Source organism: Nyctibius grandis, chromosome 1 (assembly GCF_013368605.1).
Source record: "Nyctibius grandis isolate bNycGra1 chromosome 1, bNycGra1.pri, whole genome shotgun sequence".
NCBI lineage: Eukaryota > Metazoa > Chordata > Aves > Nyctibiiformes > Nyctibiidae > Nyctibius > Nyctibius grandis.
The window spans coordinates 133,118,792-133,138,283 of record NC_090658.1 but is presented as its reverse complement, the minus strand read 5'-3'; the positions used below and the strand labels follow the sequence as shown (position 1 = coordinate 133,138,283).

Genomic DNA, 19,492 nt, shown 5'->3' with positions numbered 1-19,492 from the left:
CAAGATGGATGCTCACCTTACAACACACATACGTGGAAAAAAAACGCTCCAATATGTTTATATACCAAGAGGGGACAATGTGAATGCACTGGGGAGTCTCCACTATCACGTTACATGTTTAAACAGGTACTTATGAGGGGTTTTTTTTTTTCACAGAATGGTTAAGGGTTGGAAGGCACCTCTGGAGATCATCTACTCCAACCCCTGCCAAAGCAGGGTCACCCACAGCACGTCGCACAGGGTCGTGTCCAGGCGGGTTTGAATATCTCCAGAGAAGGAGACTCCCCCCCTCCCTGGGCAGCCTGTGCCAGGGCTCTGCCACCCTCACACCAAAGAAGTTCCTCCTCATATTCAGATGGAACTTCCCATGTTTCAGTTTGTGCCCGTTGCCCCTTGTCCTGTCACTGGGCACCACTGAGCAGAGTCTGGCCCCATCCCCTTGACACCCCCCTGAGGTATCTGTGAGCATTGATAAGATCCCCCTCAGTCTGCTCTTCTCCAGCTGAACAGCCCCAGCTCCCTCAGCCTCTCCTCGCAGCAGAGATGCTCCAGCCCTCTGACCATCTCCATACCCCTCTGCTGGACTCTCTCCAGTAGCTCCTTGTCTTGCTTGAACTGGGGGGCCCAGAAGTACCCACAGTTACTCCAGGTGTGGCCTCACCAGGGCCATGTAGAGGGGCAGGAGAACCTCCCTTGACCTGTTGGCCACACTCTTCCTAATGCACCCCAGGACACCATTGGCCTTCCTGGCCCCAAGGGCACATTGTTGGCTCATGGGGAACTTGTTGTCCACCAGAACACCCAGGTCCTTCTCTGCAGAGCTGCTCTCCAGTAGATCAGCCCCCAAACTGTACCGTTGCGTGGGGTTATTCCTCCCTAAGTGCAGGACTCTACACTTGCCTTGGTTGAACTTCATGAGGTTCCTCTCTGCCCAGCTCTCCAGCCTGTCCAGGTGTCGCTGAATGGCAGCACGGCCTGCTGGGGTATCAGCCACCCCTCCCAGTTTGGTGTCATCAGCAAATCTGCTGAGTGTACACTCTGTTCCTTCATCCAGGTCATTCATCCAGTTTTGTCCTTCACATCTTGTGATGAGCTGCTTCTAAACACTTGGTACTTCACCATTCTTCAAAACCCTGACAGGTGGGCAATGCTGGGGATAAGGGACACACATACACCAGTGCCTGTCTGGGAGAACAGCACTTAGAGCTCTCTCTTCAGCATATGCTACCGTTTTAGCACGTGCTAACTGTATGGCACACACTGCTTGATCACTCTATGCTGAAGAAGTCCCAAGTCCATGCCTACAGTAACCAGGCACTGTATTGCTACAAGAAGGACAGCAGCAACACGCATCTAAAATTGTCAATACTTTACACCGTCAACAGAAGATGGTTCTTAGACACTCACAAAATGCCAGCTTTGGACCTGAAGATTTCCATAACAGTGACCCAGATCAAGTTAGTTGGACTTGAGTCATAAAAACAACTCAGATAGAATGCTAAAGACGGATACAGAAGAAAAACCATGCTTGGCCATGCTTAAAAGCCTTAATTACTGTATTGCAAAGTTCTACTAAGAGAACAGCACGCCACTGGGCCAAATCCAGCTTGCCAATGCAGCATCGTGCCTCCAGAAGGAACCCAAAGCAGATGTGCAGGGAAGAATTCAAGACTGGGGCAAGCATACAGTAAGACTGCCCAAGAACTTCAAGTTCCAAACGTTTGCAGTGCCAAGACTTCCTGAGCCAAAGGGATTCTCTGCACTTAGTAACCATCAACTGCTGCTTCTCCCACAAGCCTGTGTGTCTGTCTCTTTACCACCCATGAACCGACATTCACAGAATCACTGAGGTTGGAAGAGCCCTCTGGGATCATCGAGTCCAACCATTGCCCTGACACCACCATGGCAACTAGAACAGGGCACTAAGTGCCATGTCCAGGCTTTCCTTAAACCCCTCCAGAGATGGGGACTCCACCACCTCCCTGGGCAGCCCCTTCCAATGGCTAATGACCCTTGCTGAGAAGAAATGCTTCCTAATGTCCAACCTGAACCTCCCCTGGCCAAGCTTGAGGCTGTGTCCTCTTGTCCTATCGCTGGTTGCCCGGGAGAAGAGGCCGACTCCCACTGCGCTACAACCTCCCTTCAGGTAGTTGTAGACTGCAACACAACACTCTGCAGCCAGAATTCCCAAGTATGAACCCAAAAGCTCAACAAACCACCTCCTTGGATTTTCTGTGCCTCCCTCCTCCTATCAGATTCACAAGCCTTCTAGTTCTTCTACCAAGAGATACAGATCACTCCCTCTCCACCCTCTCCATGACATCCATGATTTTATAGACCTCCAGCACATCTCCTCCCCACCCGCCTCTCTTCCACATTGAGGGATCTCAGCTCCTTTTGTCACTCCTTGTACCGAACACACTTTGTGCTCCTACGAGTCCAAATCAACACACCCATATCAAAAAAGCTGAGCAGCCAAGGAAAGGCCAAAACAAGAGGGGTGACTAAAGCAATTAATGCACGTGTAACTAGGAAGAGCCCAGGATGGAAAACCACACCAGGCTGAGCAAGGAGGTGAGAAGTAAAGATGAATAGAAGTAAAGATAGATCACAGCTTTGCACAGGATTGACTGGAATGGCCGTGAGCAGCACCACAGAGAATGGTATTTGACTTGGACAAACCAAAAGATGAGAGGGAAGGATCAAAATTGCTACAGACAGGAGAAAAAACAGCTTTTCCAAAATAAAGTAACTGTGAAATTAAGTTTCCCTCTATCCATGAAACAGAATAATAAAATGCATTTCATTTTCCTGTAGCTTTTGGTACCTCTAGCTACATGCTACCTGAAGGTGGCAAATGCCTACAAACATTAGAACTTGCAGATGAAGAACCACAGAATCACAGAATCAATGAGGTTGGCAGAGCCCTCTGGGATCATCGAGTCCAACCATTGCCCTGACACCACCATGGCAACTAGACCAGGGCACTAAGTGCCATGGCCAGGCTTTTCTTAAACCCCTCCAGAGATGGGGACTCCACCACCTCCCTGGGCAGCCCCTTCCAATGGCTAATGACCCTTGTTGAGAAGAAATGCTTCCTAATGTCCAACCTGACCCTCCCCTGGCCAAGCTTGAGGCTGTGTCCTCTTGTCCTGTCTCTAGTTGCCCAGGAGAAGAGACCAACTCCCACTCCACTACAACCTCCCTTCAGGAGTCAATATGGATTGAGAAGATGAAATTATGAGGGAGTTTTAATATAAAACTACCCTAGGTATTAATCAGACTTTTATAAAAACAACAGTATCTCAGTGCACGTATTTGAAGGGGAATGGCCAAGACTGAAAGGGAACTGTTAAATCCTAACTTCAGTGTTTCTTTAAGCATGGTCTCATACTGCACACACAAACACCAAAAATGCCAGCCAGCCTCCTGTGGTTCTGGCCACAGTACAAAATGCCCGTCCTCCATCCGGTCTGAGGCTTTCTCACGCTAGACAGTACAGTTGTTTTCTGTAGACTAGGCCTAACAGTTTCTTATTTCTTCCCTTACGGTTCCTGCCATCTGCCCTTTGAGTACCTCAAAGGTAAAGCTCATCAAAAGAGCCTGTGCATTAAGCTACCAAGACTTGGGATGAGTAGTGTTTAATTAAAGAATCTGCTTTCTTCCTTCCCCCACTCTAAATCACCACTGAACCTCAGAATAATTACACAGAAATGCGAGGTACCCAAAAGGTCCTCACAGCAAAAGTCTCACTTGCAAGCAGAGGTACTTCAACTTCTTGAAAGCCAAGCTCTTGGAAAGCCAGACACCACTTCTGGCTATTTGTATAAAGCTAGAAGTCAAACCCCTCTGAATTTCACACAGAAAACTCTCAAAATATTTCTAATTAGGTTCAGAGATGGTATGCTTTAATTATTCTGAAGAGGCTGGATTTTGCTTTAAAGGTCAGGGTTAAAAATTGTAGTACTGAGTCCTGTCTTCTCTATGGTTCTTCAGTATGACCAAGAAACCTGTAAAGTTCCACTCTGCACTCTTGGAAATGTGTAGGAGTGTGGGTTTTGTTTATTTTAAATAGAAACATAAGAATGACCATACTGTGTCAGACCAGAAGCATGGTTCCTCATCATCTTTCTGCTTCTTTTAGACCCTTTAGACTTCTTCAGAACTGGCTTTCATTTCTAACGTGACTTCCTTTATAGATGATCTATAGATAGATCACCTATACAGACAGATCATCTAAAGATAGATACATCTATCTTTATAGATGATCTAGACGTAGGGATTGAGTGCACCCTCAGGGAATGTGCAGATGACCCCAAGCTGGGTGGGAGTGTCGATCTGCTGGAGGGTAGGAAGGGTCTGCAGAGGGATCTGGACAGGTTGGATCGATGGGCCGAGACCAACGGCGTGAGGTTCAACAAGAACAAGTGCCGGGTCTGACACTTGGGCCCCAACAACCCCCTGCAGCGCTACAGGCTGGGGGAAGAGTGGTTAGAAAGAGCCCTGGGGGTGCTGATCGACAGCCGGCTGAACGTGAGCCAGCAGTGTGCCCAGGTGGCCAAGAAGGCCAATGGCATCCTGGCCTCTATCAGGAATAGTGTAGCCAGCCGGTCTGGGGAAGGGATCGTCCCTCTGTACTGGGCACTGGTGAGGCCAAACCTTGAATCCTGTGTCCAGTTGTGGGCCCCGCACTTCAAGAGAGATGTTGAGGTGTTGGAGCGAGTCCAGAGGAGGGCGACCAAGCTGGGGAAGGGTCTGGAGGGTCTGACCTACAAGGAACGGCTGAGGGAGCTGGGGGTGTTTAGCCTGGAGAAGAGGAGGCTCAGAGGTGACCTTAGTGCAGTCTACAACTACCTGAAGGGAGGTTGTAGCGCAGTGGGAGTCGGCCTCTTCTCCCAGGCAACCAGCGATAGGACAAGAGGACACAGCCTCAAGCTTGGCCAGGGGAGGGTCAGGTTGGACATTAGGAAGCATTTCTTCTCAGCAAGGGTCATTAGCCATTGGAAGGGGCTGCCCAGGGAGGTGGTGGAGTCACCATCTCTGGAGGGGTTTAAGAAAAGCCTGGACATGGCATGTAGTGCCATGGTCTAGTTGACAGGGTGGTGTAGGGGCAGCGGTTGGACTCGATGATCCCAGAGGGCTCTGCCAACCTGGTTGATTCTGTGATTTCTTCTCAGCAAGGGTCATTAGCCATTGGAAGGGGCTGCCCAGGGAGGTGGTGGAGTCACCATCTCTGGAGGGGTTTAAGAAAAGCCTGGACATGGCACTTAGTGCCCTGGTCTAGTTGCCATGGTGGTGTCAGGGCAATGGTTGGACTCGATGAGCCCCAAGGGCTCTTCAAACCTCAGTGATTCTGGGATTCCTTCGGCAGACACCTCCCTGCTCACCTTTTGGTCACTTACCATTGCGATCACACACTGTCATTTATGACAGTGACAGTTAACTTGGGGATGGTGAGACTACAAGGAATTGATCTCTGACTCTTCAGTGCTATTTGTCCTCTGCCCAAAAATGTAACCTTGCTCTTAGAGCAGAAGGATATGTTTTTCTTACCTCTACCCTGTACTGAGGCACTCTTAGCAGGAAGATAATGTGTTGAGTGTGGTTTTGTTTTGCTTCCCCTTTCCCCTCTCCAGTGTTTTCCAAATTAGAAATCCATATTGTCTGATAGAAACCAAACCTATTTTCTCTCATGCTGCTAAAAACACAAGGAAGTCACAGTCAAAGCACATACTACCAACTGAATCGAAAGAAAACTCAGAGGTCTCCAGATTGCTTCAAGTGCTAAGTGAGACTAGCAGATTTTCAAAACATCTACAATTGGCACACATATAAATAACTGAAGAATAACAGTGGAATTCAGTTTCTTTAGCTTTAATATCACTCAATTCAACCAAAGGCTTAAATTTCCAGTGCATAAAGAAACGTGCCCGGACACAAACCATCTGTATCACCACCAGTCTCTTTAGAGGGGAAGACCTAAAATCTGATAAAGATGTGAATTTCACCCACAGAGGTGTTTCATGATAAACATCCTGTTTTGCTGCTCTAGCAGAAGCAGTATCATCACAGAACTTACTCTGGTGATGTGACAGTGAGTCTACGTGGTCAGTCCTGGAGGATTTCCATAGGTGTTTCTTCCTCAGAAAGCTTTCTGTAACCTTTAGCAATCTGGAGAGGACACTTGCCTTATGACACCTGTAGCTTGACTTCAGAAAAAGGGCCAAGAGTAGATTCCACCCACTGCCTTTGTTCCTCACAGGCTGTCAAAACCAGCTGCAGTTGAATTTCCATGCCAGAGCCAATCTCCTCTGGCTGGACGTCTCCCAAAGTTTCAAGGATTCTGATAAACACGGAGAGCTGGAAGTTAACGTTAGCTCCACAGGTTTTGGTCTTCCCATCAGCTCTTGCTCTGACAGCACGGGCTAAATTTCCACTCACCACCTGAGGTGGAAGTACAGACAACTTGCACGAGAGCACACAAGTGCTCTGCTCTGACTCAGTGAAACACAGAACTTCCCCCCTGCAGTGACAGAAGAGTGCTTGAATTACAAGTAAGAATGGTGCTGGTTCCACAGGGCTCTGCTTTATGTCGAGAGGCAGCACCTTTAAGAAGGAAAATCTGAAATAAGATGAACAGAATATTGGCAAAGAGTTTATCTTTTGTGTGCCAGAGAAGTCAATGCAGGTGCTAATACTGGCTCCAGTCTAGAAGGCTTACCAGCCCAGTATGCTCAAGAAATCAGAAATGGAGGTTTAAGAGCTGAAGGCAGCGCTGCAGCCAGCACCCGGCACCGCGCAGGATGTGTTTGATGGTTGAACCTCAGAGATACCGAAAGTCGGACACAACCTGCTCCAATTTCAGCTAGTGCTGTCATATTGCACGTGCTCAACTCACTTTTCTAAGTGTTCAGAGGCTGAGGCTGTTGAAAATTACTGAGACATTGTAGTATTATAATGATCATTGTAGTATTATAATGATCATTTATTTTTACTTACATGTGTGTGTGTATATCTGTATGTCTATATACATATAAAAACCAATTTATTTTTTTTTTTACTGTAATGGGAAGACTAGCCTCAAGTCCCTTGGGAGATTTTTAGTTCAAGCTGCCTATTATTTAAATTCATAATGTTGAGAATCACAGAATCAACCAGGTTGGAAGAGACCTCAGGGATCATCGAGTCCAACCATTGCCCTGACACCACCATGGCAACTAGACCAGGGCACTAAGTGCCATGGCCAGTCTTTTCTTAAACCCCTCCAGAGATGGTGACTCCACCACCTCCCTGGGCAGCCCCTTCCAATGGCTAATGACCCTTGCTGAGAAGAAATGCTTCCTCATGTCCAACCTGAACCTCCCCTGGCCAAGCTTGAGGCTGTGTCCTCTTGTCCTAGCGCTGGTTGCCTGGGAGAAGAGGCCGACTCCCACTGCGCTACAACCTCCCTTCAGGTAGTTGTAGACTGCAAAATCAGCAAGCAATTATCTGCACTGCAGTAAAATATTCACTAAAGAAACATAGTTTAATTATTACTAAATAATATGAGAAATAAATCATTAAATGCTCACAGTTATTTGTATGTACTTGTTGCAAAGTAATGTCCACCTTAAAGCACAAAAGCTGTGCAAGATGTAGTACCTTACAAAACTAGTTGAGTATGTTTGATGTAAACCTTCAAAAACTTTTACCATTTCCCTTTATCTATTTGTCTTCTCCCTCTCTCAATAGCTACAATAACACTGTTTAATTGCTCCATGAGTAACCTCTGACAGAGTTAATAAGAGCTAATTTATAAATTCCATACCAATAAATGTGGAGAAATCTACAGTCACCATCTAAAATATCTTCAGTAGCACCATAAACACAAACATTTCTCTTTTTTTTCCCTTTTCCTGTTTATATCCCATTCTTCCTTTCACAGTTCTCCCTTTTCCTTACCTTTAAAAGCTCTCTCCCACCCCCCCAACACATGCATTATAGATGTACACCTCGACATAAATAAAAAGTAAACCCTAATGACTCTTTTCCCCTTGACTTGCTCTACCAGGTTCAGCCACCGATGGCTCTGGACCACACACTGCTGTGGCTCCTGGTCACACCTGTAGCTTAAGCACAAAAAAGAACGCAGAGGCCAATACTACAGGACCTATCTTAAAAGGTTTCGCTCTTCTTGGAGCTCATCAGCTGTAGGTAACGGCCTAAATGAGCAGCTCCTCCTCCTCCAACCCAAGGGAGGGAGCAGACTTACAGCTCACTAACTCCAGCTGCCATCCAAGCAGTCCCACTCCTGGTCTCCCTAACTGCTGGTACACTACTCCTCCATCACAGACCATGAACTTAAACCTCATCATTTGGGTTCCATATTTGCAATTTCAGGTGCTTCCTCACTGCTTTTTGATTAATTTATTCACTAAACCAGTTAATTGCCTAGAGATTTTTTTTTTTGCTTTTTTGTTTTATTTTGTATTCCCACCTTTAAGATCTACTCCAAAGGACATCCTAATCTTTACGATTTGATAACCATTTCCAGGCATTGGTTTGCATTGAAATGCAGCCTCATCAGCCAAAGAGAACACAGAAATACAAGTTTATTTATGAATTATTACATTTGAGTTTGTTCCGATTCTTGATGTTGCATTTTACCAGCAGAAATAATATCAGTGATATCACTGATAACTGCAGTTCCTGTGTGAGGGTAAAATTGTGCTTATATCTATTTATGTTCAGAAGTAACTTGTAATTAAAAAAAATCAGAATACCCATTTGGGGCGTATGTTGATGTACTCGATACACAGTGAAGGAAGTTTAGTAACTTTCTGCCAATTTTCTAATTAGGAGGAACACATCCTCACGGGTGGTTTAAAGAAAACCTTTCATCCCTTGCCACTTCATTCAGTTTTAAAAATTTGAGATGAAGATATTGAACAAAAAGTCAGGGCACTTCTGTACTTGCAGAAGTTGTTACTGCTGTCACGTCTGGTTTAGCACTTCAATTATTTGTTTTGGGCTTCTGAACTTGTATGGCTTCAACTGTCATTTGATTTAAATAATTCCTAAATCGTCATAAATGTTTTGTTAATTTTAAAGTATGAAAATAAATTATAAAAGCACTTACATTTATTCATCTTAGATGAATTTCAGTAGAGATGCTGAAGTATTTTTACTTTCTATTTACTAAGACTTTGAATAAAAAACCCACAAAGATTCATTTCACTCCCTCATCTCCCTGTCTATTCAAAATATCTTACTCATGTCTTTGTTCTTCATCCTCTCTCGGTTCACATTCTGATCCCTCTTTTATCAGCAAACATTAATACATGCAATTGATTAAGAGTATCCCTTCATTCCCCTGTGCTTCTCAGTAGGAAAAAGAAAAAGTGATCTACAAGTTATTTCAGGGGGTCACATCTAACACACTCAGACCAAACCCCAGAAGACAAGATGAGCCTTTTATACTTATGCAAGTAGACTGGCAACACCTTCTTTTAAAGTATATTTTAACCATGCACACATTCTACAGTAAACTTTCTTCAAAATGAATGGACAATCGAGTAGTTTAGGAAAAAAAATAGTAAAATAAATAGTAAAAAAAAAAAACAAACCAAGAACTAAACATTTCCCTACTCCACTTCTGTTTAAACCATGAGATTTTTTCAAGGCATGAAATGCCATCTGTTTTGTTGGTACAGGAATCGCATGCAGCAACACATCCTCAGCCAGGCTGCTTTGCTTTAATTTACTGTTACAGAAAACCACCACAGCACTGGTCTGTGCCCCAGTATGAAACCAGTGACCTTACCTTCCCACCTAGTGAGAAATAAAGATTTTACTAGATACAAGTTAAAGACAGAACAAGAAACAATATTTAATCATAGGTTGCCTTCAAAAGCTTTTAACACTGTTTTAAAAAGAAGCTCCAGATTACCTCAAGACAAAACAGAAAAAATTCAAATCCAGGTAGAGTTCCAAGCCATCTGCACCACTGTAACACAACAAGGTTTCATTTCACATGTGTAACTATTTGTTTCATGCCCAGAACAGAAAGAAATCCCTGCCCTAAAGAATTTACAGGCCAGGGGCAAGTCTATAGACTGGCCAACGAGGCTGACAGCAGGCACAGTGTGTTAGTAGCCTACTGCTTACTACGTTTATGTCACAAAACCAAAGGTATTATTTTAGGAGCACAGCAATATATATTGATTTTTAGTGACCAGGGAATTGTTAAGCTTGGGGAACAGGAAAACCACAAGCTGTTAAGGACAACACTGCTTGTTCAAACACATATTGCACAGTCAAACCTAACGAGAGGATGCACAGAAGTCAGGACACGAAGTGCACAGAACAAAGATGCTTTTCTTGAATAACCAGGGAGCCATCACAAACTGATTTTTCTTCATTGCCCAAAAGCCTGAGGAGCAGAAGTGGGTTTTTAAAGCCTGCCCTGTTGATCTGGAGGCTGAAGTTAAAAGTAATGTCTATACATAAGATTTACCATGAGCCTGCAAACAAGAGCAAATTCAGTGGTTAAAATTGCTTCCTTAAAATAAAGCAGTGTTAATGTTGTATGAGATAAATGAAGTATTACACCACGATTTTCAAGCAATAGGAAGTTGGAAATGTCCTAATTAACAGCTTACCTCTCCCTCTCAGGAAAGGAAGACTCATCTTTCTAACACCAGAGAGGACTTCAGTGCACTCTGTGCTGCTTGGCTTTTCCAGTGTGAATTTTACAAAACCCTTCCTAGCCGTTTTAATCTGCAGGATCCCAGAACTAGAGCACAAGGGAGAACTCTAAAATTGCCTCTTCACCAAAATGGAATATTTATTAGGAAACGTTTCGAGTTACATTTTTGCCCTTTTCTCTGTTACAGAATCACAGAATCAATGAGGTTGGCAGAGCCCTCTGGGATCATCGAGGCCAACCATTGCCCTGACACCACCATGGCAACTAGACCAGGGCACTAAGTGCCATGGCCAGGCTTTTCTTAAACCCCTCCAGAGATGGGGACTCCACCACCTCCCTGGGCAGCCCCTTCCAATGGCTAATGACCCTTGCTCAGAAGAAATGCTTCCTAATGTCCAACCTGACCCTCCCCTGGCCAAGCTTGAGGCTGTGTCCTCTTGTCCTAGTGCTGGTTGCCTGGGAGAAGAGGCCGACTCCCACTGCACTACAACCTCCCTTCGGGTAGTTGTAGACTGAAGACCTCACTTCCACCTCACTTCAGATGTAATCACCTTAGATTAAAAGTTTCAGCACATCAAAGCAAGCCCACACAAACTGCTCCTTCGGCACACCTGTAGAGATGGTAAATCCCAGCCAAAGGGGTAGTGACAAACACCTGGAAACATGACCTACTTTCACTATCACAACTGAATTAGGAGAAAAAAAAAAAGCTTAGCCAAATTCTTTACATAATGATAATTTTATCTCCTACATTAACTTAGAATGTAAAATCATCCTCACCAACTTCACAAGTCTACAACGTTATCTGGGTTTTTGGAAAAATGTTAGATATTAAAAGGATATAAGAGTATAGAACAGGGAATTTACATTAACCTAAACTTACAAGTTTATCTGCCATTTGCCACAGTCGCTGGGAAAATGAACATATACAAGAAAACCTTAGTTTTGCCCGAGCTGCCAGAAACATACAATACCTCCTTCCAAAATGTGGCTGTACCCAAACTAGTTGTCCAAACCACCAGTGCCTCCCCTGCTGCCTCAGTATTTCCTTTGATGTGATCCTTCTATTAAAATATAAATACATAAAAGAGTAACACAATAATTAAAAGATAAGATTCCATAAGCACTGCAAAAAATATAATATAAATAAACTCAAAGAAGACTGCTGTGCTTTCTCCATGGCATGCTGCCTGTCCCCGGGCACCCCTCTCCCTGGACACCATGCCCACGCAGCCAGGCCGCTCCTCTGGGCAATCCCAGTGATGCCTCTCAAGACTTGCAGCCTTGCTCATCTTGCAAGGTGTTAGAAGAACCCAAACCATATTTTGGTGGCATCCACCAGGTAACCAGGGCAAGAAGCATTTTAATGTGCATACTGCGTAGCACAGCTACTTCCAAATAATCTGCTGTCTGCTCTGCCATACAACCTGTAGAGCACAGTCATATACTCATACCCAGGTATCTCCATTTAGCCCACACCCAGGGCTAAACAACCAGCTGCTCCATCACCCAAGACCCCTCCCCAGCTGAGAAAGGGAATTGGGAAAGGAGGGAGACTCCTGGGTTGAAATATAAACAGATTTAATAAAATAAGAAAACCAATATCAATGCTAATACAAAACACACAAAGTTATACTCAGCCCACAGAGTGGTGGCAAGTCCCTCCAGGGATCACAACAGTTGAGCAGGGAGAAGAATCACAGAATCAATGAGGTTGGCAGAGCCCTCTGGGCTCATCGAGTCCAACCATTGCCCTGACACCACCATGGCAACTACACCAGGGCACTAAGTGCCATGGCCAGGCTTTTCTTAAACCCCTCCAGAGATGGGGACTCCACCACCTCCCTGGGCAGCCCCTTCCAATGGCTAATGACCCTTGCTGAGAAGAAATGCTTCCTAATGTCCAACCTGACCCTCCCCTGGCCAAGCTTGAGGCTGTGTCCTCTTGTCCTAGCGCTGGTTGCCTGGGAGAAGAGGCCGACTCCCACCCTGCTACAACCTCCCTTCAGGTAGTTGTAGACTGCACTAAGGTCACCTCTGAGCCTCCTCTTCTCCAGGCTAAACACCCCCAGCTCCCTCAGCCGTTCCTCGGAGGTCAGACCCTCCAGACCCTTCACCAGCTTGGTCTTTCTCAAAGGAGAAAGATGGAGAAGACAGCAGAGCAAAGAGCCCCCCATCCCCACGAGCTTTCCCATTCATAGTGAACATGACCTTAATGCCACAGCACACACCTGTGGGCCAGCCTGGGGCAGCTGCCCTGGGTTTAACTGCTCATGGCCTTGATCACCAGCCCACAGCTGGCCACACACTGAAACAACATGGAACAGAAAAGGGATTCTATAAATTTTATCCCTGCAAAACCAGGACACCAGGCAAGTTTTCTTCATGTTTACTGTTCCCATAAGTTTCTTCTCATAGTCTAGTCAGTTGCTACAAAAAACTGACCTCCAAGCAGTCACACAGAATACATTATAGCACAACTGGAAACGCCATCCCTACCCTGCCTCCCACCTAACTGCTCCTTGCTGACTATATTCAAAAATCCCTTCTAGAATACTCAGTCCTTAGCATCCAGCTCTCCATGGTCCTCTGTTGCTGTGCCCATGTACACGTCTGTAACCCATGCAGAGCTCGGTCAGCTGCTTTTCCAACCATCTGTGATGCAACATTCAAATATCTGACCAACTGTGGGCACAAATGAAGCTTTTTTCTTTCTTTAAGCAAGGAAAAATCACAAGGTCTCCTACCATTTCTTCCAGATTTAGGTTGCCTAAAAATCTTCATTGGTGTCAGTATTTTTATAAATATCTATCACTTAAGCACAGCTGAGAAGTTAAAATACTTTCATTTCTTTTAGTAGCCCCTGAAAGCCCACAGGACTGGAAAAGACCCATGAAACTATTTAAGTTTAGGTACAGTTTATCAGTAGAAACCTGTTTAAACACTAAACCAAACACACACAATACAATCATGAGTTCATCTCCCTGGTGCTTAAGGGAAAATAAAAGAAATATTAACTTAATACAAATATTAATTCAAATCTTTATCACCAGATAACACAATCCTGAAACCACAATTTAAAAAAAAAAGTAGCAGTGATAACAGCAAGAGAATCAGGCTGTGCTGTGGGTGAAGGCTGAAAGCTTCACACCTGCTGGGAAATCCTCCACATTTCCACCAGGTGATGTAGCCTCCACCTACAAGGGCAGCATCAACACTAGACTACGAGGTCTGAGCTAAGAGAATTATTTACCTTTCCTCTTAAAGGAAGTTCTAGGAAATAATTTGCAGAGTGTCTATTTCAATACCTCATTTAGGTCCTATAAAAGCCCTAAGGGACCAGCCCCACGAAGCCAAGTATGCGTGCTGTGCGCTCTGGTCAGCGTGCCAACTATTCCCCAAGTCGTTGGTTTAAACTTCAAGACTTGATTTTTCTTCAAGAACTGTCAGCTTGCACAACACACCACAGATAACACACGCCCGTGGCTACAAACAACTGTAAGCTGTCACTCCTAATGCCACCCGGTGGTACTAAGTGTGTAATTTAATTAAACTGATAGAAAAATTATGCCTTTATGATATTGCAAAAGCCCTTGTTCTTGCATTACAGAATCACAGAGTCAACCAGGTTGGAAGAGCCCTCTGGGATCATCGAGTCCAACCATTGCCCTGACACCACCAGGGCAACTAGACCAGGGCACTAAGTGCCATGGCCAGTCTTGTCTTAAATCCCTCCAGAGATGGTGACTCCACCACCTCCCTGGGCAGCCCCTTCCAATGGCTAATGACCCTTGCTCAGAAGAAATGCTTCCTAATGGCCAACCTGACCCTCCCCTAGCCAAGCTTGAGGCTGTGTCCTCTTGTCCTAGCGCTGGTTGCCTGGGAGAAGAGGCCGACTCCCACTGCGCTACAACCTCCCTTCAGGTAGTTGTAGACTGCACTGAGGTCACCTCGGAGCCTCCTCTTCTCCAGGCTAAACACCCCCAGCTCCCTCAGCCGTTCCTCGCAGGTCAGACCCTCCAGACCCTTCACCAGCTTGGTCACCCTCCTCTGCACTCGCTCCAGCACCTCAACATCTTTTCTCATTACAGCTTCTTCCTAAAGTTTCTATACTATTCATCTCAACTTCTTAAAATGTGCATTATTATTGAAACACCTAGGTTCTGTGAAACATTCAGGCTTCTAGTTTATGAGCTGCAACACAAAGGAATTCACCATTTAAATAACCTACAGCCCAAGACAAGAAACAGTCTGCTGCAAACAAAGGGGGAGTTTGAGACAATACCAGTCAGCCTGCCAGCAGTCCAAATGCTGTCAGGGCTTCTGCCTTCATCACAACAAAAACTTTAATGAACAAGGCGGGGTGTCACAAAGTGACACAGAGTTCTACTGGATGTATCCTCTTAAATGTGAGATCATGTAACAAGGAGGTAACAAACTCCATCCCAAACACCAGAGTGGGGAGCTCCCTTCTTGGTTCTGAAGAAGACCTCAGTGGCAGATGGGGGATAAATCAAACAGCTACAAAATGAAGACAAGAATCCTATGTATGATCATGATAAGAAGCAGAAACCCAAACAGGATTTAAATAGGACAATACAGTCAAGGCAATGACCTAAGCAAGCTACCTCTGGAGTAGCATCCTGGACAGACGAAAGCATAGCAAGAATTTAAGGGTGAAAGGAACGATGTTGCTGGAAACGTGACAGGAACTGACTAGTCTGGAAAAGAACTTCAGAAAAAGACTGTAGCATTGGCCACGGAGAGTCTCTGCAAAACATACATGTTCTGGTGAGAGAGGTTATTGCTCAATGTGCCCTACACTGTCTACAGTAATTAATTCTCTTTCCAGCTTCTCTAAAAAAGAAGTCTACAGGTCACAGAATGATAGAATGGTTTGGGTTGGGAGGGACCTTAAAGATCATCTGGTTCCACCCCCCTGCCACAGGCAGGGACACCTTCCACCAGACCAGGTTGCTCCCAGCCCCATCCAACCTGCCCTTGAACACTGCCAGGGAGGGGGCAGCCACAGCTGCTCTGGGCAACCTGGGCCAGGCTCTCACCACCCTCACAGCAAAGAATTTCTTCCTCACATCTCATCTCAATCTCCCCTCTTGCAGTTTAAAACCGTTCCCCCTCGTCCTGTCACTCCAGGCCCTTGTCAAAAGCCCCTCTCCCGCTTTCCTGTAGCCCCTTCAGGCACTGGAAGGTGCTAGAAGGTCTCCCCGGAGCCTTCTCTTCTCCAGGCTGAACAGCCCCAGCTCTCTCAGCCTGTCTCCAGAGCAGAGGGGCTCCAGCCCTCGGAGCATCTCCGTGGCCTCCTCTGGACTCGCTCCAACAGCTCCGTGTCCTTCTGTTGGGCCCCAGAGCTGGACGCAGCACTGCAGGGGGGGTCTCCCGAGAGCGGAGCAGAGGGGCAGAATCCCCTCCCTCGCCCTGCTGGCCACGCTGCTGGGGATGCAGCCCAGGACACGGGTGGCTTTCTGGGCTGCCAGCGCACGTTGCCGGCTCATGGGGAGCTTCTCGTCACCCATCACCCCCAAGTCCTTCTCCTCAGGGCTGCTCTCAGTCCATTCTCCGCCCAGCCTGGATTTGTGCTTGGGATTGCCCCGACCCACGTGCAGGTCAGTGGCACGTTTGCCCTTTTACCTAACTTCCCCATTAATCCAAAATATCCTTTGGAGAACAGGAAACACAAAAGGCAACAGTCTGAAACCAATGCTTTTGGGTTACCTCCTTGCCTTTGGGTGTACTTTATGATACCATCTAGCAGTACAGGATGATATACACTCACCAGGGAAAAGAAAGAAGAGAGGGAGGGGAGAAAGAAAAAAAGTAAAAAAACCAATTCTTCAGTCCAACATTTCCCAACTTTTCAAACCTGGAACTGACAGTTCTGAATTTTTGAACCACTGTTTCAGGCACGTGGCACGTTTTGTCACTGGGCAGCCACACCAGACAGAGCATCAGACTGTACAGTCAGTTTTAGGAACTAAAGAAAACTGAAAGTATAAAGCATTTTTAAAGGGCAGTCATGCACAACTATTGACCAAATTCTAACTGTAATAACTCAGATTCTATTAGACATGCATTTTCAAGCAGCACAGAAACAACTTTCACAGTATCCTTGTACTGTCCAGCCCATTCCTGGCAGCTCACCAGTCCCCTCTCAAAGAAGAAAGTACTATGGGGGTGCTCTGCACACCACTAAGGGTCTCCTAGGTAAGGATATCCACTGGCCTCACCTTCTCCAGCTAAGGGATCTGCTGCACGAGAATGTAATTGTGTTGTGGTTTTAAACACAGGATTGCATCTCACAGAGGAATATTTTTACATGCCCAACACCTCACATAAAATGCAGAAATCACTACTTCATACGAGAAGTTTGTCACAAGAGAAAAATTTCAATTATCAGTTCAGGCAACTGAGATCAGTTACATAACACCAGTTTTTAAGTTCAACGCCACAGGTAGTCACAACACATCCCATTACCTGAATTACACTGAGAAGTCTCTCAGGGCAACTTCCACTTTCCTGGGCTCAGTTCCTTCTTCAAACCTTTAAAGACAATCTAAAAAGATGATGGGGAGAAAGAAACAAATTTTTTTTCCCAAGAAACACGTGGTTTTCCACAGAAAAATAACCTCTCCCCTCTATTTTGCAGTTACAACTGTGATTATGCTGCTTTTGCCCTGATTGTGTCTCCTGTTAATCACAAAGAAACGAAGCCTGCGGATCCTGGGTCTGTCTGCCCCAAGATGAGCAGTGAGACACAGCGGGACCCACCCGGGTGCCGGGACTGTCCCCACCGCCAGCCAACACGCTCCACAGGGCGAGCAGCGGCGGCGGGGGACGGGTAAACCCCGAGGCTCTCTCCAAGGTATCCACGGCCCCTCTAGGAGCGCCCAACACGGCAGCGCAGCTCTCCTCCGTCCCGGGCCCCCCGCAGCGCGCTCCGCTCGGCCATTCCTCCGCGCCAGGCCCCGCAGCACGGCAAACCCCGCCACCGCACCCGCAACCTCCCGCGGCTGAGGCGAGGGGCTCCGGTTTGGCGCTGCCGCCGAGCCCGTGCAGGCAGGAGGGGCGCGCCCCGAGCCTGCCCACCTGCCGGCCCCGGCACCCCGCCCGGCAGCGGCGGGGCAGCGGCCCCCTCCTCCCCACCAGGCCCCGCACCCTCCCACCCCGCGGGCGGTAGCGGAGCTCGCAGCGGGCCCGCCTCGGCCCCGCCAGCGTCCCGCCGAGCACGCACCTCTCCCGGGGGCGGCGGTCGGGGGGGTCCCGGGGAGCCGCGGCCGCGGGACGCACCGTCCGGGCGGGCTCCGGCCGCCGCCGGCTCCGCGGGCGGCCGCACGCCTCAGCCTCCCCGCTCCGACGGTCCCCGGCCGCCGCGCGGCGCCCAGCCAATCCCCGCACGCCTCCGCAGGGCCGCGCGCACCCCCGCCAATCTGAGCCCGCGCTCGCCTCACCCCCTCCCTCCTCCGCCGCATCAGCCAATCAGCAGCCGAGGCCGCCAGCCCCCCCCGCCCCTCCCGCTCCCTGCCCGCCAATCACGAGGCAAGACGCTCCGCCGGCGGCGGACGTGCGTGCGCTCACCCCGCGCGCCCCCTTCAGCCAATCGGCGGCCGAGGCCGCGCGCCGGCAGCGCGCGCGCGCTCTCTCTGCGCCAACGGGCCCCTTGGCGCGCTCGTGCCCTCCAGCCAATCAGCGGCCCAGCGCGCGCCGGCGGCCTCCCGAGGCGGCCCCGCCCCGAGGGCGCAGCGGCAGCGCGCAGGCGCAGTGCGCGCGGCTGAGGGCGGGGCCCGGCCCCACCCCCGCCCCGTCAGGGCCCGCCGGGTCCGCGGTCGCCTCTGGTGCCTCTAGAGCTGCATGGAGCGGAGAGGCGGCCTCTTAAAGCCTTTTAAATGCCTGGAGGTGACTGTGGAAACCCTGTTCTGAGCCCGAGGGCGCCCTGTCAGTGCCCACCGGGCCCTGGGGGAAGCCCGGCACGGGCAGGCTCTGGTAGAGCGCTCCGTGGTGTTGCTGGGACTCCAAAAAGCACAGTGTGGTGTGCGGGTGTATATATATAGAATCATGGAATCACAGAATCGTGTTGGTTGGAAAGGACCTTTAAGACCATCAAGTCCAACCACTAACCCAGCACTGCCAAGGCCACCACTAACCCATGTCCCTCAGCACCACATCTACACGGCTTTTAAATCCCCCCAGGGATGGGGACTCCACCACTGCCCTGGGCAGCCTGTGCCAGCGCTTGACAACCCTTTCCATGAAGAAATTGTCCCTGATCTCCAATCTAAACCTCCCCTGGGGCAACTTGAGGCCGCTTCCTCTCGTCCCATCACTTGTTACCTGGGAGAAGAGACCGACCCCCCCTCGCTACACCCTCTTTGCAGGCAGTTGTAGAGAGCGAGAAGGTCTCCCCTCAGCCTCCTTTTCTCCAGGCTAAACACCCCCAGGTCCATCAGCCGCTCCCCATCACACTTGTGCTCCAGACCCTTCCCCAGCCCCATTGCCCTTCTCTGGACTCACTCCAGCACCTCAATGTCTTTCTTGCACTAAGGGGCCCAGAACTGAACACAAGTGATGGATAGAATCACAGAATCACAGACTGGTTTGGGTTGGAAGGGACCTCAAAGATCATCCAGTTCCACTGCCCTGCCATGGGCAGGGCCACCTTCCACCAGACCAGGTTGCTCCCAGCCCCATCCAACCTGGCCTTGAACACTGCCAGGGAGGGGGCAGCCACAGCTGCTCTGGGCAACCTGGGCCAGGGTCTCACCACCCTCACAGCAAAGAATTTCTTCCTCA

The 19,492-nt window shown here is 48.1% G+C and overlaps 1 protein-coding gene across 10 annotated transcripts in view; it reads right to left on the bottom strand.

Moving 5' to 3' along the window:
* The window catches only part of DTNB (dystrobrevin beta), a 648,286-nt gene that overhangs the window by 188,275 nt on the left and 440,519 nt on the right, over nt 1-19,492 (bottom strand). For 9 of the 10 annotated variants that reach the window (XM_068407087.1, XM_068407167.1, XM_068406681.1 and 6 more), the window contains exons 1-2: nt 17,937-18,020; nt 17,180-17,258 (exon numbers count right to left, since the gene is read on the bottom strand). The exons of the other annotated variant lie outside the window; for it this stretch is intronic. The gene's annotated coding sequence lies outside the window, so the exon portion shown is untranslated. Of the gene's footprint in view, nt 1-17,179; nt 17,259-17,936; nt 18,021-19,492 lie in introns of those variants that run through there. 10 annotated transcript variants of the gene reach the window in all.